The sequence below is a fragment of the Pipistrellus hanaki genome (genome assembly GCF_964339955.1).
Source record: "Pipistrellus hanaki genome assembly, chromosome: 9".
NCBI lineage: Eukaryota > Metazoa > Chordata > Mammalia > Chiroptera > Vespertilionidae > Pipistrellus > Pipistrellus hanaki.
Genome location: NC_140511.1, coordinates 62526252 through 62554041, shown reverse-complemented (window position 1 = coordinate 62554041; position 27790 = coordinate 62526252). Strand labels below are relative to the sequence as shown.

The 27790-nt window shown below is 35.5% G+C and overlaps 1 protein-coding gene and 1 long non-coding RNA gene across 3 annotated transcripts in view; one reads left to right on the top strand and one right to left on the bottom strand.

Annotated features, from left to right (window-relative positions):
- The window catches only part of LOC311628665, a 29825-nt gene extending 26202 nt beyond the window's left edge, over positions 1-3623 (top strand). Inside the window, exon 2 of the long non-coding RNA XR_014796048.1 lies at positions 1754-3623. This is a non-coding gene — a long non-coding RNA (uncharacterized lncRNA). The remainder of the gene's footprint in view (positions 1-1753) is intronic.
- Positions 1-27790, bottom strand: part of ELP4 (elongator acetyltransferase complex subunit 4) — a 162098-nt gene that overhangs the window by 41725 nt on the left and 92583 nt on the right. The window lies entirely within an intron of this gene.

Below are 27790 nucleotides of genomic sequence, written 5' to 3'. Positions count from 1 at the left end.
AAGGGGGAGATGCCTGGCTTGGCTTCCCTGACTCTGGCCAAGGCACAGAGTATCAGCCTGGTTGCCGGCAGGAGGGGAAACATGTCATTTGATGGACTGCTTGTTTCCCAAGTCTTAGGGTGAGACCCCAAGGAGCCGGTGAGAGTCTGGGCTCTGAGGGAATCTATGTGTCTGAAGGAGCATGACCTGAAGTAGCAAATAATAACACCACTACAGTTAAGAGGCCATGGAAGAAAGGAAAAGCCTACATATTTTAATATTTTTAATGCACTCTTTCTGTCTTATTTTGAACAAGGGGCCTCACATTTTCATTTTCACTGAGCCCCTCAAATTATGCAGCCTGTCCTGCTGGCAAAGCTCACCTTTTTCCACAAGAAGCTTTAAAAAAATATATATTTTATTGATATTTTACAGAGAGGAAGAGAGAGGGATAGAGAGTTAGAAACATCGATGAGAGAGAATCATCGATCAGCTGCCTCTTGCACACCCCCTACTGGGGATGTGCCCGCAACCAAGGTACATGCCCTTGACCGGAATTGAACCCAGGACCTTTCAGTCCGCAGACCGAAGCTCTACCCACTGAGCAAAACCGGTTTCGGCTCACAAGAAGCTTTTAAACAGGCACTTCCCCCAGCCACTTTTACTGAGAAGTCACAGGTCATAGGTTATTGAACTGTCTGACTACAGACCATGGTGATCATGAACATCATATAGAAATTAAAAAATAAATAACTCCAATAATTTTTCTCAATAAAAACACTTGGAGTAGCTCACCATTTCCAAGACTACCATTCCCTTCACTCCATGCAGTAGAAATCTATCTATCCCGAATTCTCAGGTCTTAATCATTAGCTCTTTGGACAAAAGAATAAACATTAAAAACAAACAATATTTTGAAAGTTTCCTGTGGGATGTCTTCTCTTACTTCCAATGGTCGACCTGGATAAGTGCGCTGTTTATCTGGGGGACATTTCAGTTAATTAAACATTTGAAATACTATGTATGTTTATGTCATACTAATGGTAAATTATGGTGAAATTACAACTTTTCACCCAAAATTGAAATCAGTGATATTTTCCATAACAACACATTGTAGGAGCTGCTGGCAATGGGGCTGAAGGGTGAATAATAGCAGATGAGGACTCTTAGGAGCTAGTAGTAAAGAAAGAGTCAGCATTACAACAGTTAAGAAGTCTGAGAATTATTTAAATTATAAAGGCTGAAACGTTAAGCCTTGATCAGAGCACACTAATATAAGGTAAAGTACCACGGGCCATCTGAATTATACAATAGAGTACCATGGGGTCATAAGAATTGCAAACGTGTTTTTAGTTTGGTCAACATTTTGATATTTTCATTTCAATATTATCCTCAATGGAACCATTTCACCTGAGAAATTATTCCCTCATTTATATTTTCTGATTGATTAATGTCCCTAGGGTGCTGCCAAATTAGAATCTGCTACCCAATGTTCCTTACAACAAGCCGTGCCACTGGTTCAAAGGTGTGCTGAAGGCAAGAAGGCGAACCCATTCCAGCTGAGCGGTCGGGAAGCACCATCACGGGTTGAATGGAAAATCAGGAGTTGAATGTGCGGTTTTGGAAAACACACTTAAAAAAAGTGCCAACATGCTTAAAAGTTCTAACAAACCAAAAGCAGTGTTGTGGTAACGCACTAACAATATTTGTGCCTGCAACCTATGCTATATATACCACAACTTCAACATTTTCTTTTTCTTTTTCATGGCAACAGGTTCACAGCTACAAGGAAAATCTTGCCCACCGAGATCAAAAGGAACTTATTGGCACAAGGCATATTGGCATCCGACTGGACTTACACCTGCTGACATGTCAAAACCTTGAAACAGAAACTTCAGAACTTCCTCATGAGCCCTGAAGGCAAGTCATTGACTTCATACTAGCTCAGAAGTACCTCTTTCCAGGGACAGCATTCAACCATGCAAACAACAAAAACCGGGCAAACAAAGCCTGGATGTGTGCTTGGAAGTGCAAGTCTTACGCCAACAAACTACGAGTCTGCTTCCAAAGCTGCAAGATTTCAGATAAAAATCCAAGACTAAATACAAAATACGGAGTAAGAAGTTTACTGAGTAGCAATTTTGACCAATGGGCAGTGTAAGCATGGAGAACTAGCCCCCATTCCTGTACCGTGATCACAAACTCCGTTTGCCTGGCTTCTGAGGCTGGGCAAGGGAGCCAGGGGAACATGATTCCATTCCATCTGGTCCTTGGCACTTTTCTTCTTTTTGGTTTATCTTGCAGTGCGAACCTGCTCATGCTCTGGTGTCCTCTCCAACTTTCCTCCCAAGCTTTGCTGCTTAGGTTTCTGAAGTGCAAGGGTTCCACACCACATGTCACAGTACCAGTCACTGGTGAACACGTAAGAACGGCATTCAACTCAAACTCTGTTGAATGACCTCAATGGATTAGTTAGTACTATTCTAAGTTAAGGTTTCAGTGAGTCCTAGTTTTATCACAGAACTTAACAAATTTTAAAGTTGTGTTCTGGCCGGTTGGTTACTCAGTGGTTAGGGTGCCCGACTGAAGGGTTGTGGGTTCAATTTCCAGTCAAGGGCACATACCTGGGTGTGTATGTCTCTGTCCTCCTCGTCCTTCCCTTCCACTCTCTCTAGAAGTCAATGGAAAAATATCCTCAGGTGAGGATAAAAAAAAAAACAAAATTCTAAATTTTACTATTCCTTTGCTTAGCAACTGAAAGACACTTTCATTCTTTTTATTTATTGATTTTTTTTTTTTTTTCCTGGTCTGACTGGAGCCCAAGAGTGCCAGAATGGATGCCTGCATCAGCGGGTTACCACTTCATACAATTCAAGCAACACAACTTGAAAAAGTGCCAAACTGTTTCGTGATTGGGTAGACAATAGTGACCTTTCATGAGTCCATGAATAATGTAAGCAGGGAACATATTGCTGAGGTAAAAGAAAATAACAACAAAAAATTGAAATAATTGCCTAAACAGAAAAAGTAGGTGTAAGATTTTAGTGTAGCAAGCATTTGAAAATGGAGATCATACTGTTTACTCAGCAACTTTACAATTTTGGTTTTTCCAGTGGCAAAATGGGGTTAATTAGAATTATTTGTTTCGAAGATCTCTGCCTTGGCAGTCACAGACTGTGCTGAGGTTTTGTGCTTAACTCTTTTCTCCTGCTGTCTCTGTTACCAAGTTATCAAATTACTTGAATAAAAATAGGTGATGTACTAATAGTAGCCAGTTACTTACTTTCCTTCATTAAAATGATGTCAGAATTTTTAATGAAGAAAATATTTTTTAAAACTCCACATTTTAAGGTCATTCTAGTACTTGTGTAGTAGTATCTCCTGATTTTTCCCATTATTTAATTGTGAACAATTTCAAACATATAGAAAAATTGATGAATTTTTTTTGAGAATACACATCACCTTCAAGTATACAATTAACCCTTTTTAATACTTGATTTATCAACTCTCTAATCTTAATCATCCACTAATTCATCTTAATTTTTGATGAATTTCAAAGCAAGTTGCAGACATCAATACACTTTATCTGTAACCACTTTGGCATGCATATCATTAACTAGAATTCAATTATCTGTTTATAATTTTTTTTAAAAAGGTTTATTGTGATATAATTCACTTACGTATAATTCATCTGTATGGTTCTTTTATTATTTTTTGCTTTATAACTGAATTTATTGAAGTGATGTTGGCTAGTAAAATGACATGTTTCAGGTATACAGTTCTGTAACACATCATCTGTATATTATACTGTGTTCAACCCCAAGTTAAATCTCCTATCATCATTTATCCCTCTTATATCCTCTTCTGCCTCCCCCACTCCCCTTTCCCGCTGCTAATCACTATACATTTGTCTGCGTCTATGAGTTTTCGGCTTAATCTCTTCACCGTTTTCACTCAGCCCCAACATCCCTCCCCTCTGACATCTGTAAGTCTGTTCTCTGAGTCTGTTTCTATTTTGTTTATTAGTTTATTTTGTTCACTAGATTCCACATATGGGTGAAATTTCATATATAGTACTTGTCTTTCTCTGTGTATGGTTTTTTTTATATATTAAACCTTTTAGTGGAGAAAATATGGAACATTTTTTCCCCTCTGCTATTATTATATGTGTCAGTTAACGTTTGTGGCTTTCAGATCTTAAGCTGATAAACATATAGAGTAACAAGTTGAAAAATAGTACAAATCCTTCTCTCAGCACTAATAAATGAGAAATTTCATTCCTAGATAACATAATTATAAACCTGAACTTCAAAACAAAGTCATTTAGACAAATGACCTTTCATTTATAATCATTCTACAAAAACTATGTCACTGCAGGCCAGGGAATCAAATACTTTACCATAATTTTGCACCTATTTACAGGTGCAGATTGTATTTTCTAAAGACAACTGCACAACATCACCCACTTCACAAGCTCTTGTGTAATGACCTGTACAGTGTAATCAAGTGGCGGGTTTAACTCTTCTCCCTTGAATCTGGGTGGCCTGGTGGTTGTTTCAACCAAAAGGATGGCATAGGTGATGATCTGTGTGGGTCATAAAAGGCCAGGCAGCTTCTATCTTGTTTTCTGGGACTCTGATTTTTGGAGCCCTGCACTGCCATCTCAGCAGTTCAACCGCCACGTAAGAAGAGACCGCCACGCTGTGAGGAAGTACGGGCCACAGGGAAGTCCACGCACAAGTTCTCTAGAGTACAGCCTCAACGAGGTCCCAGCTGAAGGCCAGCACACACTACTAGACATGTAAGTGAAGAGGATCTGAGCTGATCCTACCTTCAGCTGTGAAATCTCTCTAGCTGAGGACTCAGATGTCACAGAATAGTGTTTCAGTGGAACCTACCTCCTGTGTCCTGTTCAAATATCTGACCCACAGAAGCCTTGGAAGCAATGATTGTTTTAAATCACAAGATTTTGGGACTGTTTGTTACACAATAATAATCCTTCTCTGATTCCTACCCTACAAAAAGAAAGCACCACTATTTTAAAAAGAAGTATAATTCTTTTTTTTGCTGGCAGACATAACTGCATATAGAAAATACACTAAAATGATTATACACTATGATCAAGCAGATGCATGGATGATCCAACATCCACAAATCAATCAACATGATAGACCACACTAAAAAAAAATGAAGGATAAAAATCATATAATCATTTAAGTCCATTCAGAAAAAGCACCTGATAAAGTAAAATCATTTCATGATAAAAATTCTCAACAAACTGGGTATATATGGAACATATCTCATTATAAAGACCATATATAGGAAGCCCACAGCAAACATCATATTCAATGGTAAAAAACCAAAAGCATTTCTCTGAGATTGAAAATAAGGCAAGGATGGCCACTCTCACCATTTTTATTTGATGCTGTACTTAAAATCTTAGCCAGAGCAAATAGGCAAGAAAAAGAAATAAAGGACATTCAAATTGGAAAGAAAGAAGTAAAACTGTCTTTATTTGCAGATGACATCATATTACATATTTAAAAACCTTAAAGATGTCACCAAAAATTGTTAGAATAAAAAAATTCAGTAAGGTTGCAGAATTCAAAAACTAGTATATTTCTATACACTAACAACAAACTATTTAAAAAAAGAATTATAATAAAAACCAATCCCATTTACAAATGGCATAAAGAATACCTAAAAATAAATTTAACCAAGGAGGTGAAAGATCTGTAGACAACTATAAGACATTGATGAAAAAAAAAGGAACAAGATGCAAATAAATGAAAACATATTCTGTACGCATAGATTAGAATAATTAATATTAATTTGTCCATATTGCACAAAATAACATATGGATTAAATACAATCTTTATCAAAATCCCAAGGGCATTTTTCACAGAAATAGAACAAACAATCTTAACATGTGTATAGACCCAAAGACCCCAGAAGCAAAAAAAAAAAATAGCCTTAAGAAAGAAGAGTAAAGCTGAAGGCAAGACATGCCCTGATTTCAAACTACATTACAAAGCTAAAGTTATCAAGACAGTATCATAATGGTATTTAAAAAGACATATAGATGGAACAGAATCAAGATCCTAGAAATAAACTCATACATATATGATTATTTTTTGACAAAAGAGCCAAGAATATGCAATGGGAAAAGAATAGCCTTTTCAAAAAATAGTATTGGAAAAACTGGGCAGCAACATGAAAAAGAATGAAACTCAATCACTATATTATACCAGACACAAAAATCAACTCAAAATGAATTAAAGACTTGAACATAAGACTTAACCATAAATTCCTAGAAGAAAATATAGGTGGTAATTTTGTATTAGTCTAGGTAACATTTTCTTTTGGGTTTCACACCCAAAGCAAAGACAATAAAAACAAAATTAAACAAGTGGAACTACATCTAACTAGCTTCTATACAGCAAAGGACATTATCCAAAAAATGAAAAGACAATCTAAATAAAATGGGAGAAAATATTTAGAATTCATATATCTGATAAGGGGTTAATATCCAAAATAATTGAAGGACACATACAACTTACTAGTAATAGGGGGGAAATCTGATTTAAAAAATAGGTAGGGGAACTGAATTGACATTTTTCTAAAGGAGGCATAAAAAAGGCCAACAGTACATGAAAAGGTACTAATATTACTAATTATGAAAGAAATGTAAGGTAGGCAAAACAGTGGTCCTAATCCCTGGAACCTGTAATATGTTTCTGCACATCATAGAGGGAGAATTATCCAGATTTATCCTAGTGGGCCCAATATAATCATAAGAGTCCTTAAAAGTGAAAGAGGGTAAGAGAGGACCTAAGAACTTATATACTTAGCAGAGGCCTGGTGCATGGATTTGTGCACTGGTGGGGAGCATGGCCTGCAGGGATCAGTCCACTGGGGGAGCGCCGCTCATCCTGGTCAGCTAGCTGAGCAGCACTCCCACTGTGGGAGCACACTAACCACCAGGGGGCAGCTCCTGCATTGAGCATCTGCCCCCTGGTGGTCAGTGAGTGTCATAGTGACTGGTTGTTCTGGTCATTCCACTGTCTGGTCTATGGGCTTTTATATATATAGATATGCAGAGCACATGGACACAGACAATAGCGTGGTGAAGACCTGGGGTGGGGAAGGGCTGGATGAAGGGAAGCAAAACAGGGTGGGGATGGGGGTGGATAGGAGATATCTATAATACTGTCCAAAGAAATTTTTTTTTATTATTTTTTAAAAAGAAAAAGAGTGAGAACCTGAAAGGTGAAAGTTTAACAAGGACTCAGCCCAACATTGCAGGCTCTGAAGATGCAGAATGGGGTCACCAGACCAGGAATGCAGGTGGCATCTAGAAGTTGGGAAAGGCAAGAAAACAGATCCTCCTCTAGAGTCTCCATAAGGAACTCAGCCCTGCTGACCCCTCGATTTTAGCCCCATAAGATTTTTTTATTTCTGTCCTCCAGAACTGTAAGATAAATGTGTATTGTTTAAGCAACTAAGTCTGTGATAATTAGTTACAGCAGCAATTTGAGACTAACACTGTATGTAAATAGATAATACCACAAATTTATAATTGTGCAAAAACACATATACTATGATTTCAAAAAGCTTTCAAGTGACCTATGAATAACAATAGTGATAGTTCTCTTGATTATGCTGGATACAGAAGTCAAGTAACATGTAATATAGTGAAATGTAACATTACAGACTTATTACTACCATTTGTTTTTAATTAGCTGGTTAAATTATTTATTTACAATTTATTCTTTAGTCACTAGAAATGTTCTATTTGTGAACATGATCAGAGACTAGGAAAGAATTTTAAGTACAACATATGAGGTTTTTGTTTGTACAAAGAAAAGTTATTTTTTAGCCTACTGGCATGACTCAATGGTAGAGTGTTAACCTATGAACCAGGAGGTCACAGTTCAATTCCCAATCAGGCCATATATTCTGGTTGTGGTCTTGTTCCCCATTCAATGTGGGGTATACAGGAGGCAGCTGATCAATGATTCTGTTTCATCACTGATGTTTTTCTCTCTCCCTCTCCCTTTCTCTCTGAAATCAATAAAAATTGATTTAAAAAGTTACAAAAAAGAAAAGATATTTTTGATGCTATCACTCTAAAGCCTAAAATACTTCTTTGACTAGTTAATACTAAAATATACTGTCTGGCTCTCAAATCCCTCCATCTTACCAAAGTTAATTATTTAAATATATATAAAAACACTAAACTCTGATCATGCCATATGATTAACTATACTATCAACAGATTCTGCTCATTGCTAAATCTTTTCTATGGCCCCACCTGGATTCTCTTTCTCTTTTCTGCTCATTTAGCACAAATTAATTTTCTCTTACTGTCCATAGCACTCATATTCTCTAACTGCAGTTTAGCTTCTGTAATTGCACATTATTCTCTACTTGAAGCCTGATGCACAGGATTCATGCACTAGTAGGGGGTGTGATCAGCCTATGGGAATCGGCCTGCTGTGGGAGCGCTGAATGGCTGTGGACCCACCCTCTAAGTGGTTGCTCCTGCTGCGGGAGTACACTGCTCCTGTATTGAGCATCTGCCCCCTGGTGGTTAGGGCATGGCATAGCGACTGGTCGACAGGTCATTTCTCTATTTTATTATAGGGTTTTTATTATATAGGATTACTTGCATGTTATTATTATTTCAGGTTGTATGTTTTGCTTCCCTGTTAGCTCCTCGGTGATTGCTAATTGCTGATGGGTACACAAGGGGTCATTATACTAGTTCCTACTTTTGTATATGTTTGAAATTTTATAATACTTTTATAATTTTATAAAAAGACTATGGAGGCCCCCTTCTATCTGTAAGGCATGCTTTCAAGTTCAAACACTATACGACTGGTTGAGTTGGTTCACTTCTAAATTTATATCTCTTTTGGTTAAAGAAACAGGATATAAAATATAGGTACCATGCTATGCTCACAGGTTCATGGCCTATCCAATATAACAGTAGATTTCTATAAATTAGTATACATTATTCAAGATAAAATTTTGACTATTGCTCTGTGAAGAGAAGCACAAATAATTCAACTCACTGGATAATAATTTATATAATCTTAGAAACCTTTGCTTCAATGTTATTGATATAGGATTCCTTGTTAGCATATTTCTGGCAAGAAATGATTGAGACAGGTTTTCATCAACATTTAATAAAGACAAAGTTAGAATCAACAGTAAAACTTACTATTGGCTAGTTTATACTATAAAGTATTAACAACACAAAATGTTAATTAATTTCTAATTCTCTATTCTATTATTTAGATTTCATAAAGGTTGATTGGATTTGATCCATCATTTTACGGAAAATTAATTATTTCAAATACATGCACCACTTTATGCAACCTGCCTGATTTGCATTGAGGAAAATTCAGCAGAAGTAATTGAGGCACAAGCAAATACTGGCACTGACTGAACTCAATTTTCATTCCAAATTTCTGCAAAATCCCAAGGCACAGCAATATCAGATGCAAGGGGGAAAACAAACAAAAGCAATGTGAAAAGGGAACATGAAGAGAGAATATTACAAGAATCAGAGAACAAAGGGATTGCAAAACTACTTTAGTGCCATAGATGAGCAGTGAGGGCTTCATTCAGGCAAGGTGGAATAAGATATCATATGGCATCCTGACAATTGATGTCTTCATTTAAATGTAAGAATTTACATTCTAATTAGAAAGAATTTACATCTTAATCAGAGGCAGCTGTATTATCTTGTTACTGGTTTTTTCAAAGGTAATGAACTAAAGTACTGCTGTGCTTTTTCAACCAGAAACTAAATAGACAGCATCCAGTATTATTTTATAGCTTACCTGCTGTAAGCTGTTATTAATATTTTCAAAGATTAAATCTCTAACTAAAATCTTCAGAATGAAGGTTGTATTTGACATCATTAGAGTAGTATGATAAAGACTTATTTGAAGCATTTAAACAAATCCATTTCTAACTTGTGTTTTAAATGTGCTTATTTATCAAGCTAATAGAAGCCTCATATAATTTATTAATATAATATTATTTTCATTTGGGAGGATGTAGAACAGCTATTAAAGCAGATACATATCATATTCTGATGAAATCCACTTGTTCTTAAATTTACATTTGGTTATAAGAGATCATATACTAAATATAAAATTTTATCATTTAAAGAGTATTGTTTTTTCCTATGACGTTTAACAGGAAAAAATAACAAATATGAGTAACAGAATACTATTTTGCTTGTTTTATGCTATTTGGTTACTACCACGTTAATAATGTTTAAAAATTTAATCTCTCACAGATACACACGAATCTGATGGTGCCCAGGTATGCTAGTTAGTGAAATTAAAGGCAATAATACATTCAAATTCATACTTTTCTATTATTCTAGGTTGTTCATGATGATGGCAACTAGACCTAGGTATTGGTAGTTGGTGATATCTTTGCAAAATCAAGCCATCCGTCATATGAGAATCAGCATGAGCTCACTGACCCATGGCTAAGAAGAAATTGGGCTTGGCCTAAAAGAAATCAAGCAGGAGAAAATTACAAGTGTTAATAAAAATGTAAAATGCCACCTTTGTCCCTAGCACTGTGCATCTTTAGGTTATGGATACTTATTTTCATCAGTTGCATCATTAATATAAATTTGCAATATGAGGCAGTTTTTAATTTGTAGTTTTATGATTTAATTCATTATGTGTTTTATTAAAGCAAAAAGAAAGAAAATAATAAAGACCAAAGTTGTACCTACCAGTCTATTAAATAAATGACTAATGTGGTTAATTCAGTCATAATATTTGATTTAAAAAATTATAGAGAGAGTGTAGAATAATTTTGAGATACATACTTATCTTTATCATCCATCATATTGATGTTCTGGATCCATACATATAAAAGAAAAACAGGTGACATACAAATGTGCTATAGTTTAAGAAAAGGATAACAGAATTATTCCAGGTAGATAAAATGAGATGCAATTAATTTCAAGGTGGCATTTAACTAACCTAGGCCACCCTGATGACAAAGAGGAGATAATTATTAGTTCACTGGTGTTTTTTCTTGTATTTTCACTAAAGACATTTCATAGAGGAAATGACTCAGATGGGCCTGCCTGAATTACTGGCTCTGAAAGATGGCTTTATATTGCTGTCAGAAGCCGTCAGCCCACATTTGAAAGGTTTATTTGCCTATAGTTATTCTGTGTATGATTTGTTATGAGGGCACCTAACATTTCCCACATGGTACATACAATGCCTTCATTTTCAAAAAGTACCCCAGATAAAGTTTGTGATTATCCCTAGGTCTAGTGGAATCTGTTTTTTCTCATAAAGAATATCTTTTAAACAAAAAGTACATCTCGCTTTTTATATTTATGTATGATTTGAGTGTAATGTCCCAGAGCGCTGTATCTGCCCTTTCCAGTTTTCTACTTGGTTCATGTTTACTCTAACCATAAACATTCATATTCAATGTAAGAGCATAATAAAACATAACATATGACTCCTCTTGCTCTATTGCTTGTTCCCTTATCACTTTGGGCTTCGATTACTGCAATTGTTTCCTAAGTAGACTTCTTGCTTATAGTTACCTCAGCATCTAGTTCCTCCTTCATTGAACTGATAGCCCAAAGTCACAGGTTCTAGTCTGCCCTATTAAGCTCTGTTAGTTACATGATATAGATTCTGCTACTGTTTGGGTCTTATTTTTCTTATCTGTAAAATGAAGAGGTGTGAAAAGCTTATCTCAATGATCTCTTTTTACCTAAAATTAAATGGCTCCTTTCTTACTGTGTCTGTCTACCCAGTGTGTTTCAGTTATCTCATGCCTATTAACCTGAAATGCGTTTTTCACACTGTCCACCCAAATCTTACTAATTTTTCAAGATCCATTTCAAATGTCACCTTCTCCACAATGCTGCTTTGCTAATGTTGGCCAACAATAATTTATTCTCTTAAAGTCATACATTCAAAAAATACTTAGTGAGTCCCTACTCTGCATCAGGGTACTGGAACTGCAAGAAATTCATGAGAGAAACATGGCCCATGCACTAAAAAAAGCTTACAGTGTAGTGGGAAAGACAGGTAAGAAACTACTAACAAATGAAGATTGTGATAAGAAGGCTGAGGGAGTGTGCACATGTACATTATTTATATAGTGTAATCAGAGAAGGCTTCTTTCTTATAGTATTCTTGGTGCATAGAAACCACTAATAATTTAATCCATTATTATCTTAAGATGATATTTGACTTACTATGTGTGTAAATTTTGCTTCCCAAAAGATATTGCAGTAACAATGATAGTTTTTGTCGTAACTGAGGATTTAAGATGTGCCAATTATTGTACTGGACAATTCACATGTGTTTTATCATTTCATCCATAGAACAGAGTAGGTATAGTCATCATTATCACATTTTACTCACGATGAGGAAAAAGTCAGACAAGTAGTGAGTGGCAAGGCTGGAACTAACATCTATGTCTGAAATGCACTCCTTCTTAGAGACAAGGATCATATTTAGATAGTTTGAGTATCAGTTGTTTGCATATAACAGGCATTTAACTCATAACACTTTACTTGGTTCCTTCAGTAGATGTTATGTTTTCGGGAGGCAATTTCCAGTTCTGAGCATAAACTTAATTGGACTCTAGAGTTTTTCCTTCTTTCTTTTTTAAAAGATATTATTATTGATTTCAGAGAGAGAGAGAGAGAGAGAGAGAGAGAGAGAGAGAGAGAGAGAGAGAAACATCAATGATGAGAGAGAATCATTGGTTGGCTGTCTCCTGCACACCCCCTACTAGGGATCAAGCTGATGTGACTTAACCGGGAATCAAAGCATGACCTTCTGGTTTATAGGTCAACATTCAATCACTGAGCCACACTGGCCAGGCTCAAAAGTTTTCCTTAAAGGTAGAGATCTTTGGATTGAAAATACTGGGCAAAGGAATTTCTAATCTAGTTTCTAACAGTTTTTGATCATCTTATTCCTAATTGGTACCAAGTTAGGTATGCATGATGTTTTCCTGTTATAAGGAGATGTGAATCTCATATCAGCAATTGTCCATTTTTAGTTTATACTCTTTTGCTCAAATTATTTTGACTCAAAAATTAAAAATAGTCAATGGTAAGGATGTATAGATAGGAGAATTGTTGCACACACAGTAGGAAATTTAGTAAAATCAATTAATGAAGGACCCCTTTCACAAAGTTGAGTTAGATCGTAGGCATGGTAAATCCAAAAGAGCAGCTTAAAGAAAAAAGTATATTTGATTCAGAATACACTTCAGCATTATTTTGTTGTGGCTTTCCCACTGCTGGCAAAAATGAGCATAATTTCTGAGGGCACTTGTATTGACACAAGAGTTCAAATGAGAGCTTAAAAAAGCACCAGTTTATAAATTTGTTGACTTTCACCTTTACTTGAATGAATTGGTAGCTTTTCTCTTCTAGATCTAGCCAGGTAAATGAGTGTTCTATTTACTTAGCATTATTGAGTCATAACTGATGTACAAAAAATGCACACATTTAATGTACAGGTTGGGGTAAAAGTAGGTTTACAATAGTTCATATTGAAAAGAATACAATAATTAATAAATAAGAATATAAGAATAAATCTGTGTTTGGTGTACTCACATCTGTAAGCCTACTTTTAAAAAATGTATTTTTATTGATTTCAGAGAGGAAGGGAGAGGGAGAGAAATATAGAAATATCAATAGTGAGAAATAATCATTTATTGGTTGCCTCTTGCATGCCTCCCATTGGGGACTGAGCATACAACTGGGGCATGTGCCCTTGACCAGAATTGAACCTGGAACCCTTCAGTCCTCAGGCCCATACTCTATCCACTGAGAAAAACCAGCTAGGCCTATAAGCCTACTTTTGCTGAACACTATATACATCTTGGTAAGTTTATATATATGCATATACCCATGATACCATCAAACACTGAACATACCCATCACCTCCAAAAATTTTCTTGTGTTCTTTCATGTTTATTATTTTTTGGTGTTAAGAACATTTAATATGCAATCTATCCTCAATATATAACTTATTCATCTTATATACCAGAAACTTTATATCCACTGAGCTACAATTCCCTAGTTCCCCCACCCCCTGAACTCTCGTAAGCACCATTCTATTATCTGTTTCTATGAGTTTCACTATTTTGGATTCCTCACAAGATATTTATATGAAAAGGTTCTTAGTTAAAAAAATGATATGACATTGTCAATAAAAACTTGAAATCTTCATTGCTGATAAACTGAAATGTGGTTAATACATATATGTAGATAACTGAGAACTAGCTTTTAAAATTATGCCTTGAACTGCACACTGCTAAACTTTCAAAAATCGAAAAACATTTTATTGGCTCATATGAAAACTATCTGAGATATGACAGAACTCAGGAGTAAACGAAGAAACTGCATTTCAGAAGGAGAAAGAGAAAGCAGTGGGCTGGGGTGGGGAGATACACATGATGTGAATATACAAATAGGAATTTACTATTTTAAAAGATTGAAGAACAAAAATAAAAGCAGAAAAAACACTCAATGTCTCTTCATAAGCTAGAAAATAGATAAAAGCATCTTTTAACTAAAAAATAAGACCTACCAAATATCTGAAACAAATTTACTCTTTTAATGGTAAAACAAAATACAGGAACAAAGATTTCACCAGTAAATTTAACATATACTTTGAGTCCTGAACAATGCAACTGGATAATAAAAAGAAATAAAATGTATAAGTAACAGAAAGGGAAAGACAAATGATCATTATTTGTAGACAACATGATTATCCACCTATAAAATCCAAGAGACTGAAGTGAGAAACTTAGCATTAATGAAATTACTCAATAAAGTGGATATACACAAGATCAACATTTAAGCATTAATACAAAAATGTGTTAAAACAAAAAAAGAATCCCATTCACAACAGATAGAAATAAAACCCTCACAAAATATTTAGAAAATAAATCTAATATGAAATGTATAAGATTATGCATTCCTTTTCACAAATATGTACTGAATAGGCAATGGGACTGCAATAATAAAGAAAGTAAATAAATGACAAACTCATGATGCCTGTCCTTACAGAGTTTATAAAGTACAGTGGGGTGAAAAACTTCAAAGAATTTACCAGTAAATACAATGAACTGGTAAGTACTATGAAGAAGTACATGGTGCCTTGCGGATATATAAGAGGAGAAATTAATTTAGTGAGAAAGGTTGTGGGAGGTTTCCCTGTGGAAAAGATTATTCTGGAGCCCCAGAAAGCATTATCTAGGTGGAGAATTGGGGGTGGGGGGATGAAAAAGGTACTCTAGAAAGACTCAGAATCAAGTGTAAAGACCTTGTGGCAAAAGAGAATAATGCCATTTTAAGGAATTAAAACTAAAAAAATAAAAGGATATGTGGTAGGCTGTATAATGAATGCCCTTGCCTACCCCAAAATGTCCATGTCCTTAATCCCTAGAACTTGTAAATATGTTATTGAGGGTGAAAGGGACTTTTCAGATGGAATTAATTTAAGGATCTTGAGACATTGGTTCTGGATCCAATGTAATTATAAGAATCCTTTTGAGAGGAAGGCAGAAGTGTCAAATTCAGAGAGAAGGTGATGTGATGATGGAAGTAGAGGCTGGAGTGACACACCCAGAAGCAAAGAAGCTGGCAGTCTCTAGAACTGGTAAAGGCAAGATATGGATTCTCCCCTGGAGCCTTCAGAAGAAACTAGACTTTCAGATACCTTGATTTTTATTCTATTAAGACTGACTTTGGACTTCCGATTTTAAAACTATAACCTAAATTTGGGTTATTTTAAATCATAAAATTTATGCTTATTTGGTACAGCATCAATAAGAAACTCATACAGATTTAATATAATTTAAAGAAAAATAATTCATCAACTATCAAAGTAGAACTGATCAATTTTTACCATGAAATTATATGGCATATGTGAATCACAGAATAAATAAATACATTGTTACAGAATAAAGGGAAGTTTAATAGCAAGTTCATTAACCCTTTGCACTCCGCTGTCCCCTCTCAGGGGACATCGGAATTCTAGCATATCACTCTGATATCCCCTCTCAGGGGGCATTGCAGTTTATTAGTGATTACGGGGAATTGAGTTATTTCAACGCACGTTTCCGCCGCAAAGTAGCATCGAGTAGCTGGTAGCCAATATCCAGAATGGTTCAGAGTGCAAAGGGTTAAAAATCTCACATTTACGACTTACAAAATGGTTCAATATTTGTTGTATTTAAAAGCTTATTTTCAATAGATTATACCTGCTAAAATGAAGACTGACCAGCTGATATCTTCAGTTGAATATCAAGGATAGTAGATAGTATTCCTACTAACATGACTTACAAGGTTTATTTTATACATGTATATACATGAAATTATGTATATTGGTATTAAATATCATGTTACATAAAGAAATACATCATTCAGAAAGTTTAAATGTAGAGTGTCAAACATTTGTAAGGTTTAAACACCACAAGATTAATTTAATACCTATCTCTTACCTTTAGAGAAATTACTAAATATTTTATAATGGTACCCTATTTTTTCCTTTGAAAAAATGAAATTAAAAAATGACATTGCCACGTTATTATTTATTAAGAGGTATAATAACTACACTATGATTACAGAGAAATTTTAACATCTGTAATAGTGTTTTGAGAAATGATTAAAATGTCAAATAGATTCTGAATCTACATATTTCAAGTTTGTATAGCAATAATTTTTAAGTCTATAGCTTCCAATGATAAGTTAAATATAAGCACATCATATGATGACTTCGACAGTCTTAATTTTTAGGTATCAGAAAATAAACTTTGTGTCATATACCATTGTATATTAAACAATTACAGTGCTTTCTTTCATCTAAATTAGAATTTAAGAAACAAAAACAGGAGTTTTGTGTCTTTTGTTTGAATAAATGGTTTTTAAGTAGCTGAGAAGTTTTTCTATTTCAAACAGATACAAAAATCCACAAGAACTGGGTCTTAAATTATAAGAGATAATTTGCCTCAAACTAAGTGTATTGTTTTTTTTTTGAATACTCTATTACTGTTGTAAGCAGAACACACAGATGGCATGGGCCATAAAAATATAATTAAGCTTTACAGTATTGTTCCTATCAGGTTTCAGAAGTGTACTTTAGCTTAAGTAATAGTGCTGGATATGTGAGTACATACAATATCCTGAACTTTAAGTTTGTGGATAAATATGTAAAAGGTGATATATTTAGTTGTTTCCTATCTGTTACAGAATCAAATCCATTTCCATTTCACTCCACATTCTTGGCCTTCAGTTTCAAACAAGTTGAGAATAATTTTAGGAGAGGGTATATTAACTAAGAGGGGGAAAAAAGGCAATTGTGCTAATTCTTCTTTTTAATCAGAAAACACTTTGATTTCTTTAAAAAAATAAACCAATACTTATCACCAGATATGACAGGTCTAGGATAACCTAGCTGGATAACCACAGCCAAAGACATTGAGAAGACAAACTTCTGAGACTCCTTTTCATCTAGTTATTTTGCATTTCAATAAAATGGTGATAACAGCACTTAGGCAACTGCCTCAAATCCCTTCATAAATGAAGCAGCATATACATATATTAATTATGTTTAAATAATGTATTCATACTTTGATGAACACTGGTTAACCTTTCTGATCAATAGTAATTGTTTAAAACTAGCAGTCTCACAGGATATATTAATAAAGAGGCTATCTAAATCTGAAAGCTGTTAGAGCTGTGTGAGGTTCTCTAGGGACTGCCAGGCAATAAGGGTTGTTCCACAGAAATACCAGCACATTGCGTGCCTGTCTTCCTTCTTTCTCTGTTTCCCCTGCTTAGCAAGCTTGTTGACTAAGGCATTGGTGCAAGGCCTGGGAGGCTGAAGAGGTCCTAAGAGATCACACAAAAAGGTCACAAGATTCTTTGTACTAGTAAGTGTCATGTTTAGCAAGTCAAGTAAACAAATAAATAAAGAGAATGCAGGAAGTGACTAAGATATAACCCATATATGCAGCCCCCAAAAGACAACCAAGAATTGCAAGTAACTTTGGTTGTGTTAATTCATTTGCATTGTTTAATAAAAAGTGCTAACAGCGATGATTTCCTGAGTGTTTTCCATGCATGTCATTGTGTGCTAAGTGCTTTTTATAAGTAACAATCGTCTTTCCAATAAAATTTTAAATATTCACTACTCTCTATAACAATATGTTGAATAGATATCATTATCCTTATTTTACAATAAGTTTATAGGGTTCCAGTAACTTATACAAGGTCACATAGCTTAAAAAAAAAAGCTGAGTAAATAAAAAAAAGATAACTTTCAGAAATATTTTACACCCAGAATATACACCTAACTAACATAGACTAAGTATGTAACACATGTTAAGTGAATAAACAGTATATATATGGCTAAAGACTACCTGGTAGCAAATGTCTACGACAAGGAAGAATCACCTACAGATGTAAAATTATGAATCAGATTTTAAATATATATAGTGGTAAAAGATACATAAAATTTATATATTAAGTGTATACTTTTTAGTGGCATTAAGTACATTCATATTGTTGTATAACCATCACACTATCCAAATATTCATCTCCAGAACTTTTTCATCTTCCCAAACTGAAACTCTGTACTGATTAAACAATAACTCCTCGTTCACCTGTGTGTGTGTGTGTGTGTGTGTGTGTGTGTGTTTCTGTGTGTGTGTATTTAATTCAAGTCTAATTATTTGATTAAAATCTCAGAATGTTAGTGCTTAAAGCCATTCTGTCTTATCATGTGGTAGTAAGTATGTTATGATCCCAGGTACCTGTTAACCAATTATGGGAGAACAAAAAGTTCACTTTTGGAAATACAATTACAATTGTATTTACTAAATAAGTAGATTTAGAGGAACACACAGAAATTTAAGGACAGAACTATTAAGTCATCAATATATTATTTGCTCTCTATTGTGCTAATGGTTGTTATTCAGTCTTTGTTTATAATCTATAAAAACTAACGATATGTATGTTGAGAAGTAAAGGTTTACTAAAGGTCTACTTAAATTATGTCTTTGCTCAGCTTAGCTGATGTGGCTCAGTGGCTAGGTGTTGACCCATGCACCAAGAGGTCACTGGTTTGATTTCCAGTTGGAGCACCTGCCTAGGTTGTGAGCCCCAGTGGGGGAACGTGCAGGAGGCAGTTGATCAATGCTTCTCTCTTATCAATGTTTCTATCTCTAAAATCAATATAACATATTTTTAAAAAATGTCTTTTTTCATCTTTTTTTTTAAAAAGTGCTATACTTACTGATAAATATTGAAAATGTATGCCTGTTACATTATCAGGGGTCCTCAAACTTTTTAAAGTGGGGGCCAGATCACGGTCCCTCAGAGAGCTGGAGGGCCGGACTATATGAACTACTAATTCCTACTGTAACACCTCGGCTGCGCTCACTGCCCAAAAAACCTGGCGGGCCGGATCAGACTCCTCTGCGGGCCGCATGTGGCCCGCGGGCCGTAGTTTGAAGACCCCTGCAAGTTAGGTAAATAAGAATTACCAAAGCTAAATTTATAATAAAATATTTAGAATCTACAAAAAACTTTAGTTTTATATGTAGAGCTCTTAACTTAGTAACCTAAAAACACAGGAAAAGAAGTAAGGAACTTGGCCATCAAGATGTTGGAGTAAGAGTGGAAAAAAGCAGTTTGGGAACCCAAGAGATACAGTTATTTAAACAATTATGTTCAGGCCATAGTTTTGGGTGTACATTTAAAACAGGATGTCGAATATCTGTGCCACATGATAAAAAATGGTAGTAGAACCTAATCAAGGCAATAGCATAATTTTACTCACAATCTTATTTTAATCATGTAAGTGTTTAAGTAGCAAAGCTGTGACAATTCTTTGTTATTTTTTAAAATCTTTAAACAGAGTTTAAAGACTAAAAATTTGAGTTGTAAGGTACAAGAAACTTACTGAAAACCCACTTAAGCAATTGTGACAGTTTAAAGGGTAATATTTAGTCTTCAAAATAAACTAATTTATACTGGTTATAAAATAGAAATATTGGATATTTTCTTTTCACAGTAAAAAAATAAAGAACATTGAGAGAGAGAGAGAGAGAGAGAGAGAGAGAGAGAGAGAGAGAGAGAGAAGAAAAAAATGCTGAGTACACAATCCTTACTGTTATCCAAAAACTATATGGGAAGATATAGTATCCCGGAAAGACAATTTTTCTTATATAGCAGTTCAAGTCAATGGCTGGCTATTTGAAACCTTAAAAACAATTTAGGCATTAAGGATATTGAAGTGAAAGGAAAATCACATTAGAAAGGAGTGACTTAAGTCCAAGTCTAGGCTCTAGTCTTGTAGAGGAGGACACTGTATAGGTAAGAGAGGGATGAGGATGAAAGGTAGAGAGGAAGGAATCTACTCATGTGTGCATTTATATTATCATGTAGGAAATAGGCAAGGAGAATGAATAAGATTTTCTATATTTCTTCAGGATGCATTGAAATTGCAACGTTGAACATGTGCTTTATCGGAAGCTTCCCTGAATGAACTCCCAAAGGTCAGTAATCTTTCAACACAAAGATCCCTTATCTTGCCTCAGTAATCTGTTACTGAGCCGTCATCCAAGCATTGGGAATCAGAAGACTTTGGTTCCGGATTTGGCTGTTACTTTCTGTGTGAGATTGGAAAACTTATTTTTCTGGGCCTCTGGTACCTTCCACAGAGCCAACAATCTTTATCCTCAATTCACAAATCTAAGAAAACTTTGAAAACCTTAACATATTAATTAGATGGCCGAGATCTGTCTGATATTTCCTCTTGATTATGCTTTTTGTACAGGGAAGCCACTAATATGAGACTCTGCTCTTGAGTGTCTCATCAAGGTGGTATGCCCCACGTGATCTCAATCCACTTGTGATGTGAACTGATTGATCACTTGGTCATGCTGTTAATCAGGTTTTTGTACTGAAAAGTCATCATTCTTCCCTTTGTAACTGACTAGCAGTTTGGAAATACTTTGAGATTATGTCAATATCCTATTCCTCATCAACCCATCAGCCACTTTAGCCTCCATTGACAATTCCTGTCTGAACTAAATACAACTATGTTTGTTAAATGGTGATTTTCTATTTTATTATTACTCCAGTTTATTCGTTGGTATTCTGTATGAAAGCGGTTTCTCTTTTCATCTATCTATCTATCTATCTATCTATCTATCAATCATCTATCTATCTCAGTATATACTCATGGATTTCAATTTTTACTGCTTTACTTTCTGTGCCCCAGCTCCAGAATCAGCTTTTTTGCCAAAGCTTCCCTTCCCTCACTTTCCTTGTTTTTATTTATTTCATTAGTGGGAAATGACACATAGAAACCAATATCTGGGTAGTTGGACAATTCCTTATGTTATTATTGCTTCTAAGTTCTCCAGAAAATAAAGCTAAGAACATATGTATGTATACAGTACATATAAAACATATAGATAAATCTATAACTCTTCCTGTATTTATCTGTATATGTGTGCAAGCAAATGCGAGTGGTGTTTACTCATGAGCAGTTGTGTTTATTTTTTCTAAAATTATCTCTTTCAAATGTCAAGCAATATTTTCTAGTTTAGTAGACCCAAATTTTTATCTACTATATTCACATGCCACATAATTACATGTATTTTGATCTTAACCCCTTTTAACCTTAGTATTGTAAGACTGAGAAGTATTGGTCTTTTATTTTGCTTTCTTACAGCAACCACCTTGTCCTCATTCCATTTCCATCATTGCATTGGCAAAGAAAATTCTGTTAGAGTTAGGGAATTGAGTAGGAAGAAACATAGGAACACATATTATTTAAATTTTCCTATGAATACAGAAATGCAATTACAGGTGTATGCACCAAAAATGTATATTTTTTGTTCATTCCCAATACAAAAGTATAAAAAGGATGTGAAAAAGTATTTTTAAAATATGTTTTCATTTATTATTTTAGAGAGGGGGGAGAAAGAGAGTGAGAGCGAGAGCGAGAGCGAGAGTGAAAGCTAGAGAGAGAGAGAGAGAGAGAGAGAGAGAGAGAGAGAGAGAGAGAGAGAGAGAGAGAGACATTTTTGTGAGATAGAAACATCAATCAGTTGCCTCCTATAAACACCCCCACTGGGGAACAAAACCACAACCTAGGTACATGCCCTGACTGGGAATTGAACCAGAAACCTTTCAGTGTATAGGACAAGGCACAATCAACTGAGCCACATTGACCTGGGCAAGAAATATATTTTAACTATTTTCAAACATATAAAATAACTCAGAGAGATACAATAAATAACTCAGAGAGATAAAGAGTTTATCTAAAATAGGCCTAGAGAACCAAAATTTATCAATTTAATACAAATATGTGTTTAAAGTTTCAAATTTAAGTATGCTCTGCATATTTTATACTGAATTAAACTAACAAACACCCACGTTACAGCTGGGAGGGTTAAACAATAGTATTCAAATCTGATGCAGATATAACAGCTGTTCAAATACCAGGGAGTATTTTACTTAAAAATGTGACCATTTAGTTCTGTTAAATATAAACTGCTATTCTGGCTGTGCATGCTTTATTCCCCACTCCCCCCAAAAGAAATCCTTAAAATGTTAATTTCCTAACATGTAGTAGAATCACTATTGAAATTCAATGGTTTTTCTTCTTGAACTTAATTTTTTCTTTCCCAACTTCCTAAAAAACCGAGTGGAATAATTCTCTTCTAACCTCATCTCGCATCTTCTGCACTCCATTCACCTCATCAGCTGCTCATGACAATACAAAAATAATATAATTAATAACTGGAAGAGTGGTACTGTTTTTGAAGGGGCACTGATTAATTGTACTTAAATTCCTAATTTTTGACAGAAACAAATTCAGACATTTTAAATTGTAGACAGTAATTCCATCATAGCTACACTGTAGACATGTTAAATTATGAGTTGTACAACTACAATTCTCAAGGATAAAACAAAGAAATAAAATCCTAATGTTTCCAAGAATAACTATAAATATACTTAATTTAAAGAATGTCATCAGCATTAAAAGTGTATTGGATTATTTGTAAATGAAGGAGGTGGTACATTACTTAACTTCTTGGGACATGGAAAAGAAATGAGATGATTTTAAATAAATTATTTCCCAAGAGACAATTCCTTAATCTGTTATCCAAAGGAAAACATAACTTCCTCCTCCATTATACTTCAGAAATTGAGAAGAAAGCTCCGATACAAGGAAACTATTTCTTAATCTTTATTTTTGAGAGTATTACAGATGTCTCTCCCTGCCTCCCCACCCCGCTCCCACCCTCATTGTCCCCTCCACCAGGTTCCTGCTCAGCCCCAAGCCTTAACCATCTAATCTTTTTAGCAGGATGAAGACACAAGCTATGCATGGAGGCATTATCATCCTACTGGAAAGGGAAACAAAGATTCAGAGATACATAACTCTTCCAAAGTCATATGGAAGTCCAAGGCTGCTTCTCAACAAGAAACCAGTTTATATCAGCATGTTACATCCTTTGAGCAGGGAGTAGAGTCTAGGTCTCTCCCCTCCTTCCCTAATAAATATAGGGCACTTGCCACATGTCAGAAACTCTGTTAGGCTATGGATTCAATGATGAACAAGACATTCGTGGTCTCTGTGTTTAGGGCACTGAGTATGTAGAAGGAGATAAGAAAAGTAATTGCAATGCAAGTATGGTTAAAGTAAAGGATGCTATGAGAGAACAAATAAGGGATGGATCAGAGAAGCCTCAAAGGGGTCGGTGACATTTTATGTAGCCTAAGGAATAAATGAAAGTTAGCTTGGTTGACATAACACTGGTAGGTGCTGGAGAAGCTGTTAGATGGAAAGTACTCTATGTATGAATATACTTTTGAGAAACTGAAGAATTTAAGGATAAAGCACAGAAAAATTCCTCTTTTGCTAACCTGGTCCTGCTCTTGCTCTTCAGCAAAGCCAGAGAGAAGAATCAGCACCCAACATCCCACACTACTCTAAGATGAGCTATGGGCAAGAAATAAACAGTAAATGTTTTGGGACAGGTAGGACTTACTATGCCCTTGGAAATGGAAATCTATGGTTTACTTTTTATTTATTTTTAATGGAAAGAACAGGTCAACTCAGAAACTATTCTCTAAAGAGTTTTCAAAATTCATTATCACAGTAGTGGGGCAGCAAAGATTAAAGAAAAGATCCCACTTGCAGAAATGCTATAATTTTTTTAGATTTCAGATCACAGCACTTATTGACATGAACTTGGCTGGCTATTCTGTATTAAACTTTAGGTGCCTCCCAGTTAAAACGAAGGGGTTGAAAAGGATGGCTGTACTCTTCCCTCCTGCTCTACTATTTGGGCTCTGTGAACAATTCAAGGACCATCACAGTATCAAGACTCTGCTCCTTGAGCCCTCTGAGTTCCCTCAAGTCATTGTAGGAACCGTTCCATTCAAGCAGAGCAGCTCTGATTTTGTCAAATTTTTAAAATGGGCTTCTGAATAAGATTTTAGAGAGATAAAAGTTTCCATGGCTTAAGAAACTAGAAAATCACTTTCCATTTCATTGCTTTGTTGCATCAACCCCTAATGCTTAAATCCTTACTAGGAGTAACTTAAAACATGGGGCAATTTTCCTATTGCTATGAATTTTCCTATTGCATAAATCTCCGAGTTCTTGAATGATGTTTCCATACTCTGATCAGATATTTATTATTCAGTAAGTGACTGATAAGATATTTATTATTCTATCAAAATAACTAGCTCTGTGTCATCTCAGAGAGTTTCAGGAAAAAGAGTATTAGAAATATTTATATTCTTATATTCCTAGTTCATAATTGTCATTATAAACATTGTGTTGATTGTCCTAAATGCAGAAATGACAAACTTGACCTTTGGTTGAACAAGTGGAAATATATGTACTATTTTATTTGGTAAGGTTAAGACAACGCTGGCAGTTAGTAAAGCAGTCCTACATTTACTATGGACTATTTTTTTTAAGCTTGAAGGTAAAATTGAGGGTTTATAAATGAGAAAATGATGTACTAAAAGCAAGACACTAAATCAATTTTAAATATGAAACACAATTTATGCCCGACTTTAAAACTCATCCGCAAAACATTAATCTACACAAAGGCCAGAAGCTGAATGAAGCATAATTTGTGAAACTGCTACCTTTCATCACAACCTCTAACTGAAAAGGTCATTAGATATGTTATATCTAAGTGAGCAGCTTATCCCTGCTTCATTACTGATAATTAAGACAAGTAATATTTTCTTGACAGTAATGTGTCCGTTAACAGATATAGTCTAGTTTGCATAAAATAAGCATTAATTACCACAGTACTACCACAGATTAAAAAAAAATTAAGTACCTGTATAACATGGCTTCATTATTTTTTCCCTTAATTTCCTCAAAGAATTAACAGGCTCAGAAAACATAATGTACATATTAAGGAATTCATCTTTCGTCATGTTTTAAATTCATAAGGTACATAACTAAAAAGGTATTCTGAAAAAGAGATAAATGGAAATCAATTGGGTGTCATTTAAATTATCTGCACTAACTTGCTTTGCTGAGATACTTGAAATGCAACTTAAGATGCAGCAGCTTTTTAATATTAAGACTTCTTAAGTCTTAATGTAGGGCATTTGGGGAGATATTAAACAATATTCTGGTGTTGAAAGAAACTGACTGAAAACAAAAAATTAAAGAGCCACAGAAGTACTTTAGAAAGGTTTTGAATAAGAAAGCATGAGTCGATCTGCTCAGTAAAGGAGACCGTAAGTACTACTAGTAATGGTGACTATTTACTACGTGACTAATATGTACTACTAGAGGCCCGGCACATGAAATTATGTGGGTAGGGGCTTTAGGGCTAGCCTGCGATCAGGGCCATCTTCTGCCTGTTTGTCAGTCCCCAGGCCACCTCCGCCGCCAGGGCAGGTAGGTCACAGGTGTGCCCTGCAGCTTCTGTCAATGCCGCAAGCCCCAGCAGAAGTGGTGGCAGCACCCATGTGAGCAGCCCTGAGTGGGTAGTGTGTTCCATCAGCGGCTGCCCTGGTGCACGTGGATGGAGGTGAAGTTGCCAGCGCCTGCTTTCCTGACCGCCTGAGCTCCCAGCAGCAGGGGATGAGTTGGGGATCCCAAGGGCCTGACAGCCAGCCTGGTCCTCCAGTCACCCACCCCGATTCCTCCATTCACCCTCGCTATTCATTGGAGCCTGCAGGCTGCAGGGTGGGACCAAGAGGTCAGCTATTCCACCCTCTTGCTAGTCCCCAGTCCTGCCCCACTGCCACCCACCGGCTTCGGCTTCCCTGTGTGGGTGGGGATGGGGGTGGGGTGGAAGAGATGGGTGAGGTGAAGAACCAAGAGGTGGTCAATGCACCTCATGGCAACTGGTCCAGTGGTCTTTCCAGTCATTATGCTTATGGTCCCTGGCCTTTTATTATATAGGATGTGTACCAAGTACACATGTGTCTCAGTTTATCCTCACAGCCATCTCATGAGGCTAATATTACTGTCCAAATTTTACAGATGAAGAAAAAGGTAAAATAGCTTGCCTTCAGTAACATAACTAGCAAATGGTGGGCTGGGTCTACAGAACTCTGGAGTCCACACACTTCAGTACTTTCCCACACATTCTTATCAACAGATTTGGTTGAAGTGTTCCTTTTATTATTATTATTTTTTTTTTTTAGGACAGTCAACAGACATATATTTCTTTTTTTAATTTTTTAATTTTTTTAATTTTATTGATTTTGTACAGAGAGGAAGGGAGAGAGATAAGAGAGTTAGAAACATCGATGAGAGAGAGTCATCGATCAGCTGCCTCTTGCACACCCCCTACTGGGGATATGCCCGCAACCAAGGTACATGCCCTTGACCGGAATCGAACCCGGGACCCTTCAGTCCCCAAGCCGACGCTCTATCCATTGAGCCAAACCGGTTTCGGCCAGACATATATTTCTTAAGTATCTATTAGGAAGGAGAAAAGAGATGGATCATTTGAGTGGGTAAGCCACTATTCTCAAGTAAGTAAGAGCTTACTGAAGCTAAAAGCATCCTCAAAAGAACAAGAAGACACCAATTGATAATACTTTTATTATAATAGTTTATGAAATAAAGAGTCTATGCTCAAAAGTTTCTCAAAGTACTAAAGTGAACTTGAGCAAGGTGCTTACATGTCAACAGAACTTGGTGAAGCATTCCACTCAGTGACGAAGTTAAAATGCCATAAAGTTGAGAAACCACAAATCCTAGTCTGTTTAATTTATTGCTCTCTCAGTAATGATAAAAGCTCCAAATAAGAAATCTCTTCAATTTTTCTCTAAACTGACCTCTTTTTGTGTAGATGCAAATTAATGCAGCATGTATATAGAATTCAAGGACTCTCATGATTTCTCTATCTCTAGGCACTTCTGCACACTGTCCACTTTATAAAGTAGAGAGTGACTATGCACATTAGTAAAATAGTAGTAATAACACTGGATGTTCATTTTCTAGCAAAATATTATTAATTCTTCAACTTCAACATTAATGAAACAGGACAGAATAACTATATTCTATTATTAAATTTCTTTTACTCCAATACATCTGGTAAGACTTACTGGGGGTCTAAAAAGACCCTAAGAGTGGAAGGAGAGAATGCTTGAAATATTAGGGTTATCTTTAGATTTCAGTTCAAATGCAACTACTTAGGTTATGACTTTCAAAGGTCAATTCTTTTTGGCTAAATAAGTAGAAAATTGGTCCCG